Source organism: Amphibalanus amphitrite, unplaced genomic scaffold (assembly GCF_019059575.1).
Source record: "Amphibalanus amphitrite isolate SeventyFive unplaced genomic scaffold, NRLGWU_Aamphi_draft 000155F_arrow, whole genome shotgun sequence".
In the NCBI taxonomy this organism is placed as follows: Eukaryota; Metazoa; Arthropoda; class Thecostraca; order Balanomorpha; family Balanidae; genus Amphibalanus; species Amphibalanus amphitrite.
In genome coordinates this window covers 421,650-430,226 of record NW_024881650.1, presented here as the reverse complement: position 1 = coordinate 430,226, position 8,577 = coordinate 421,650, and the positions used below count along the sequence as shown (strand labels likewise).

The 8,577-nt window shown below is 47.5% G+C and overlaps 1 long non-coding RNA gene across 1 annotated transcript; it reads right to left on the bottom strand.

Annotated features, from left to right (window-relative positions):
• Positions 1 to 598: 598 nt before the first annotated feature.
• On the bottom strand, positions 599 to 3,501 carry LOC122383106. Its single transcript, XR_006256779.1, has 3 exons — positions 3,446 to 3,501; positions 2,478 to 2,657; positions 599 to 2,072 (listed from the first exon to the last, which is right to left on the bottom strand). It is a non-coding gene; the product is annotated as an uncharacterized LOC122383106 (long non-coding RNA).
• Positions 3,502 to 8,577: the final 5,076 nt, after the last annotated feature.

Below are 8,577 nucleotides of genomic sequence, written 5' to 3'. Positions count from 1 at the left end.
AAGATTATCCTCGGCCGTGCCCATTTTGGAACCAACCCCGAGAGGCATAACTAGGCGGCGGAACGGGCCGGGCGGCGGGCACCGGGGCACCGTGCCCCCTTTACTTTTGGCATTTTAACATTAGCCCTATGGGCGTTGCACGGAAAGAATGGGACCAAAAGTCGGCAGTGCCCCCCCCCCCCTTAATTGAAGGTGTTCTGCCGCTACTGCTGAGAGGCCGTGGAAAATCGCTTTTTAAATCAATGCCTATTTTATGATCTACCACGATTCGTGGGGCTGACTAGTACCGACGGGGATCCCACAAACACGACGGTCACATTCATTAAGCATGATGTAGGTACGGCGTAAAGCACCACAACTCACTCCAAAAGCGCAACCTTCTGAGATATCTTATATTTAGTTTCAATGCTGGTACTGGTGCAGTTTCAATGCTGGTACGGGGACCAGCAGTTGCTACTGTACACGAATCCCTTGTCTAGCCTTCTGTCCTGTCCAGTAACAACCGATAACATTGATATCGACAACCGGTCCCTGTACATAATAAAAACATAAAAAACATTGGGACACAAACAACTGGAAACTGTTGGTACTTTCGCGCATAGGCGGCGGAACGGGGAGGGCACCGGGGCACCGTGCCCCCCTTTGATTTTGGCATTTTAACATGGGCTCTATTGGCGTTACATGGAAAGAATGGGATCAAAAGTCGGCAGTGCCTCCCCCCTTCCCCTTAATTGAAGGTGTTACGCCGCTACTGCTTTCGCGTACGTAATACAACGACACTGGCAATCAACAAGTTGCAACATACGCCCGAGATAATAAGTTTCAGATAACAACGCCGGCCAAGAGGTGCGCCGTCCGAAGGCTCCAGTTGAGCTGGGCGCAGGTACTAAATAGGGAAATCCTACATTCATCTCGCCGCATTTAAGCGCACCAATCGAAAGACGACAGCGTGACCGCGCTGACAGGCAATCAACCTGGCCACATAAAACTAGCTAGTGCAAGGAAGATGTCTATATAAACCACTGGACCATGCAAAGTGTTCATGTAAATAAAATACGAGTAAAGATGACGCGTTTGAGGGCAGACTGGCCAAACAGAGACGTAACACGCGGATCTCAACACTGCACAACCCATTCATCAAAAAAGATCTTGTGGATCCCTGTATACATCATAACTGGCCCTAGCACGAGGGTATATAGCCATGGACGTAAATGGCCGGCTTAAGGCACAGGATCCCAATTGTCATCCCCATTACGTGGTCCCCAGAAGTAGCCAGGCCGAGAGCCAATGGCAGTTAATAAGCACATCTTACACGTGCCGACAAAGGTGACACAATGAATCAAATAATGAGTCCGTTAATAAGCCTGCCTAATTCTGCATGTAGACTGGCGACTGCTATTTACCACCACGGCGGAAGGCTAAAACGCATCCATACAGCTCAACATAGGTGTCAATTTCCGCCGGGTTGGGGGTGCTCAAGCTCTCTAAATTCCCCTCCGGCTCGGCTGGCTTGGCTTTGGAGCCCCAACAGACGGTGCGGGTCAAGGTCACCGCTAAGGCGGCGGCGGATTTGCTGCGCCCGGGCAGTGGGCACTGGGCAGTGGGCACCCTCAATTCGGTGAAAATCGACACCCATGCAGCTCAACATGACAAAACGCTGCATACAAGCGCACGTCCTCGCATTTAATTGACGCATTTAACTGCGTCACTAACCTTGTACACTGTACAACACTGGTGAGATGACTGTCCGAAGGAAACTGCCGACTTTGGCTGGCAACATTCAGGGTTAGTGACTTATGTACTGAGTTCGGCTGGCTGACAGCGATGTGACTTCAGGACCGGTTGATGAACGGGCCATCCTAGCCCCATACTACAGGAGCCCAGCTGGTCTTGGCGAGTGGCGGCGACTGGACGAGGCTGGACCCCTACTACAGGAGCCCAGCTGGTGCTGACGAGCGGCGGTTACTGGACGAACGGGTCAGCCTGGACCCCTATTGCAGGAGTCCGGCAGGTCTTGGCGAGCGGCGACGACTGGACGAGGCTGGAGTCCTACTGCAGGAGTCGAGCTGGTCCTGTCGAGGAAATAGTTCACCTTTAACATGGGATTTTAAACTGAGATAGCAGTCTGATAGAGCAGATTTGCGTATGCCTTATATTTGAACCGTTTGAGATATTCACTTTTTATCAGTGAATATTGGTGCTTAAATTCATGTTCTAGTGCTCATTTACAGCTAGCAGAAACCTCTTCAACACAGTGGCCAATCAGCGATGAGAGCACTTACAGAAGCAGAATCCCTTGCAGCTGATAGGTTGTTCAGCTGTTAGTGTTCATAACTTTAATCATTAAAATAATGAAATCCCTTTAGAAGAAGTGTGTAATTCCAAGTCAGAATGCATTTAAATTTTATTCATCACATTTCAAACACATCTTTTTAAATTTTATTCCTCAAATTATTCACAGAAGGTGAACCACTTACCTTGCTTCAATGGTGACATGTAGTTCTTGCAGCAGAGAAGGCACAGCATTTGGCTGCAACTTCAAATATTTACTTGTTGCTATCAATTATTCAGTTTTGAAATGCATACAGGTACAGCGAATCTTGGGTTCTCCTGTAAGAATGCCGACGTCACCGCAGAAGTTCATCCAGAGCTTGCGCCTGAAAAAGGGCCAGGTTTAATATATGAGTGAAATGAAGACTTTTGAATCATTTTATTATTATACCATTATCACATTTTGCCTAATTTGTAAGAAATAGGTTTAGGTTAGCAGAGGTAGGTAAGGTTTTGACTAGACCCCCTGGGTCACAACAGGGGATGACACCTGTGATTGGTGGGACCACCAGGCACCAGCACTGGCATAGTCCGTTCTGACCACCGCACACCTATCAGCCTGAGAGCACACTAAATTGCATGTCAAAGTTCCATTAATATTTTTTTTCAATTTTTGCCATCCATTTTGTTGGGTCCATCATGTCCATCACCAAGCCACATTTAAAATGCACTACACTACATCCCCCACCACATGACCACACCAGGCCAAAGCCGCACCACGCTACACAAAATCCGCACTGCACCAAGCTAAATCCACGCTACACCAAACCGTCACCAGCCGGACAAGCCAGCACAGACGAGATCTTGTCAAAATTGCCATGCTTTGCAGAGTGCATACTGGCCTACCTGAACCTCACCTTACCCAACATATGAGCCTGACTGTCCTAAGCACTGGGAGCTCATTGAGACCAGGCCCCACAGGCCTAGTGGCCTCCTAAAATCTGATTTCCATATGGTAAGGTGAGCTATTTAAGAATGGTGATATTGAACGCAAGACAAGACAGCAATGGGCAGTGGGCGGTTCATGCAACAATAATCATGTTTCCTTACCACAAGTATCAAAGCAAAAGCAAAAATGGCTACCTATCGAATTCAAATTTCACTGGAACCTCACCTGCATGGATCTTAAGTGAAAGGTACATCTTGATACATCTGCAAGAAAGATACATCTTGATCCACTCATCTCAATCTTGTTTTTATGCATCCAGGGCATGCAACACTTCTGGTATTTTTGGCACAACTTACTCGACTGCTGAGCTCAAATGCAAATTGCAATCACGGTCATAAAATACCTACTGAATACCGGCATCTGCGATGCCGGGCTCCGCATCGCGGGACCGCAGGTTGTTTGAGCAAGCACCTTTGTAAACGCAGCAAAAACGCCCGCCGCCAAACGAGAGGATGAGCCTTGCACGTGCAGACCGGAGTCGGTGTGCTACAAACTGACGTGCACGGCACCCTACTCGCTGATCTATAGCGGTGTGCCAAATTTGAGTGTAATCGGCTCGGCCATTTTCGAGATCTGGAAGCGTCACCCTGCACGTGCGCACGTGCAAGCTGTGTCCAATTGCATTGTGCATGGGACCCTATTCGCCGGTCTCTAGCGGTGTACCAAATTCGAGCTCAATCGGCCCAGCCGTTTTCAAGATCTTGAAACGACCCCTCCACGTGCGCACGTGCAGTTGCATCTCAACCGTGACACATGGAAATACATACTAACTGACTTGTGCACGGCACCCTACTGATCGATCTCTAGATGTTTGCCGAATTTGAGTGCAATCGGTCCAGCCGTTCTTGAGATCTGGAAGCGTCACCCTGCACGTGCGCACGTGCAAGATGGGTCCAAACTGACTTGCGCACGGCAGTCGGCACCCTACTAATCGGTCTCTAGCGGTGTACCAAATTTGAACTCAATCGGCCCGGCCGTTCTCGAGATCTGGAAGCGTCACCCTGCACGTGCGCACGTGCAGTTGCACCCCAATCGTGGCACATGGAAATACATACTAAATGACTGCAACCTACTGATCGGTATCAAGCGTTATGCCAAATTTGAACACAATCGGTCCAGCCGTTCTCGAGATCTGGAAGCGTCACCCTGCACGTGCGCACGTGCAGTTGCACCCCTACCAAGACACATGGAAATGCATCGCCTGGAAAGTGTCTACCTCCATGCCAAGTTTTAGCGCAATCGGCCCAGTAATTACCGCGAGCTATTGCGCTTATTACAAAACAGGCACCTCTTGGCTTTGCACGTGGAACGTGCGTTAGGGGTCACCCATATGCATCGAGAGTAGCACACTATGTGAAAGAAGGGAAAAAGCTACCCCACACAAAAACCGCACGTGTATCAGCCCAGTGGTTGCCGAGATATAAGTCGTACAAAAACGTCCCCACGGCGGCCGGCCGCTATTTAGCAGTAAAATCGTGTCGCATCCTTCTATGGGAGGTATCCCCGTCACCTGTTCGTATACTGTCTGAGCAAAGGCCATACGTTACGGTCCAAACTCCATAGTGAGGCGGACATACGAATTTACGAGAGTTTAGCGACGAAATGATTCACTTAATTGTTAAGTAATGGGTACCATTAGACCATAAATTTTATCTAGCATCTCACCGTAGATGCAGTAAAAAGTGCTTTACTTTTCAATGTATATAAAGACTTGCTCAGCTCAATCAGTTCACTCTGTATTGGCTCAAGCCGTATCATGCGAACGCAATACAAACTAGAGCACCGACAGCGCAGCGCTCCCCAACTCACTGCTCGCCCAGTCCACCCGGGCCGCCGCCACGACGGCCCCCCGCAAGTAGGCATCCCGCACTGCACCGACAGCCGCGGGCGACCAGCTGACCGGCCAGCTGACCGGCCAGCAGCCGGCGGGCGGCAAGCCGCGGATGGCCGACCCGCCGGCGCGGCGAGGGAGGGGAGGGACGCAGCTGAAAGACCCGACTACATATATATCAAAGAAACATTATATGTAATCATCGATGACGCGACATAAATATGCTTTATTGGGTTTAGCGGTGTAGTCTGTGATGCCATCACAATGAAAATAGCCTAGTTTTGTAGAGCATCAAATTCTGATTCCATAACGACTCTCGCTAGTCCATTTTCAATTGTAAATAAGCCTTTTATTGCGATGCAAAGTCCCGAAATGGTGCCGACGGCGGCCGGTCCCCCGATGGTACCATACCATAGATCAGTAAACAGGTTAGTTCACATTCCCGCCGCTATGCGGGCGGCGGCGGCGCCACCTGTCCTCGTGTCCGCCTGACACCGTAACGATATAGGTCTGAGCTCAAATCTCGGTAATGTCGTGCTTTTTTACTATATTTCTCAAAAACGGCACCACGTGCAATAAAGTTGTATATATCATTGGAAAGAGCATCAAAAGTTGTATAACCTATCAACTTTTCACTTAAATATATCTCAACTGTAACAAGTTATTAAGCAGCAAAGACGCTCCCATTCACTTTCCATGTTAAAATTTTTCATTTTTAAACGAGCCTAAAAAGAACAAACGAATTTGCACAGCTTAAAGAAGCATAACAACATGTTCTATGGTCTTTTCTCAACAAGTCCTGAAAGTTTAAACAAAATCGTATCATATAATTTTGTACAATGAGCGAATGAAAAAGTCTCTGCAAAAACGCCCATTGACTTAACATGGGGAGCGAAAAAAATTCAACTTTGACCTCGTGCAAAGACACGTTACGAAGTTCTGAGGGGTATACGGCGCACACTAGCGTGTACCCAAACCTGTTTGCCATAAAATGCTGGGAAGAAAACCACCTCTTCCTTGGCTCGTTTTCCCGCCATTGGCGATCGCGCAAAAAGTGTCCAAAACCCCGTTGACTTAACATGGGCAAAATGGAATCGCACGTGCCACGTGCCACGAGGTTTTAAGCGAGTAGCGACCGGTGCCATCAGGTAGATCGCCTCCGGGAGCCCATACCCTGAACTTTTTACGAAGATTGAGCGATTCGTCTAGGCCCCTATCAAGTTGCCCCAATCTCAGGCCAACTTTGCAAACATAGCCCGGAGAAGGACCGCTCCGGTTGTTTTTCAATAGAAAAACACAATTCTAACGAATAGTGTTTGTCTTTTCAAACAACCTGCGGTTATTGAATCGCAATGTAAATTCAGTCGATGTACCCCTCGTTCGATGTCTTTCGGACGACGAAGATTGTACGTCGTCCGGCCAATCCCGTTCTAGGTCAACGGGGGCTCGGCTGCGATTATGGAATATGATTGGCCAAACGGCGTAGGATCTTTGTCGTCCGAAGCCCTGATCGGCGGCCGGCTAGTACTCTTGCCCGCGCTCACATACGTGCACGTTACCCCGGCAACGGGCTATTGACCAATGAGAAGCGAGAAAAGTGTTACGTCACTGCGATTTTTCATGCTCCTGTTTCACCGGTGATAGCAGCACGCTGCTATCACGTTTCGCGAGCTGACGTCATGTCATGACGCCATACTGTTGACGTGATGGGCAGTTCTGGCGCACGATTGCCGCGACCTTGGCCGCGGCATTCAGTGACGTATGAGCCTCTAAAAGTAAGAGTTTACGCAGTCATGATAGTATATTTATTTTTAATATATATTTTTTAACATAATGTATTTAAAATAAGTTGGGTTTAAGGAAAATTTGGACGTTAACTTCGAACATTTAGTTGATGACGTAAAACAATATTGCGGCAATCGTGCGCCAGAATTGCCCCTTACGTCAGCAGTATGACGTCATCACATTACGTCAGCTCGCGCAATTTGATAGTAGCTTGCTGCTATCACCGGTGAAACAGGGCCCATATACCTGTGCCCCCGGACGTGACGTAGTGTGCTCGCGCGCGTGCAGGGTCTCTGCGATCGAAAAAGAGCGCTAGCAGCGCGCCACTCGACGCCGCAATTGTCAAAAGCGGCGTGTAAGTATGCTTTATTATGAATGATGTGTGTAAAAGTGAGTTTTTATGTTGTTTATTTGGAGGAAATGGTTTGAATAAATTATGTTATTTTTATTTCTGTTGGTTGGAGTTTTTATTCAAATTGATTTCGGTCCATACCATTGATATTTACTGAAAACACCTTCGCTTGAATAAATTGCAGATATTTGGCAACTGAAGTGTTAGGTAAGCCTAAATGATATGTAAAAAGGTAAGAGACATCCTGATTATCATTTGAGAAACAAAAATATATGAATTTTCCTTATAAGACTCGCTCAATATGCTACTCCGCGGTTTATGCCCCGAGGGTGTCCGAGGGTTCCCGTTAGTTTGTCGTTGGCGCTCGGCTCGCGCGCGAGCCGACGTCACCGCCTGTAACGTCGGCTCGCGAAATACGTCATACCCTGCACACAAAATAGCCGGCTGCCGAACAGCGCTCGAGAGACATCGAACAAAAGTAATGTCGCTACTGCGCCATTTGTTGCATCGAATTCGCCCCATAGAAGCACGTGTTAACTCTCTCCCATAGGGCCCTGGGTAAACTCTCTCCATAGGGTCCTGGGTAAACTCTCCCCTTGTCTATTTTCTTTAAACGGGGATATTTTGGACAACAAAATATTTTCGACCTCATAAAAAATAAAACTTAATTTTTGATGTACCTCATTGATGCAAAACATCAGAAAAACATTAGAAATTAAGTCAAAGAAACCGATTGTTTAAAAAAGGACAGCTGACGGCATGCCTCCCGTGTCCCCTGGCTTGAAGCTTCGGCTCCGTGTTACCTTAGTATTCTATGACCGTGGTGTTTACCGAAAAGGCCTGCAGGGGCGCTGGAGCATGAGCGCTCAGTGCTGCCAAATGGGCGGCCATATGTAGGGAGAAACGGGAGAAACGGAGCTTTTAGCGTCATCTATAAGCGACTTGTGCTGCCACCTACGCTTATAGAGAGGGCAGTGTATTGGATTACGTGACAAAAGGTCGTAAGACAAAAGATCGTATGGAAAAAGATCGTAGGAAAATGATCGTAAGATAAAGATCGTATGTTGTAAAAGATCGTATGTTGTAAAGATAGTTAAAAGTGAAGATCGTAGGAAAATGATCGTAAGATAAAGATCGTATGTTGTAAAAGATCGTACGACAAAAAGATCGTAAGCAAAAGATCGTTAAGCAATTGATCGTATGAAAAAGATCGTAGGAAAATGATCGTAAGATGAAGATCGTATGTCGCAAAAAATCGTACGACTAAAGATCGTAAGCACTAAGCAAAGGATCGTAAAGCAAAGGATCGTATGAAAACGATCGTAGGAA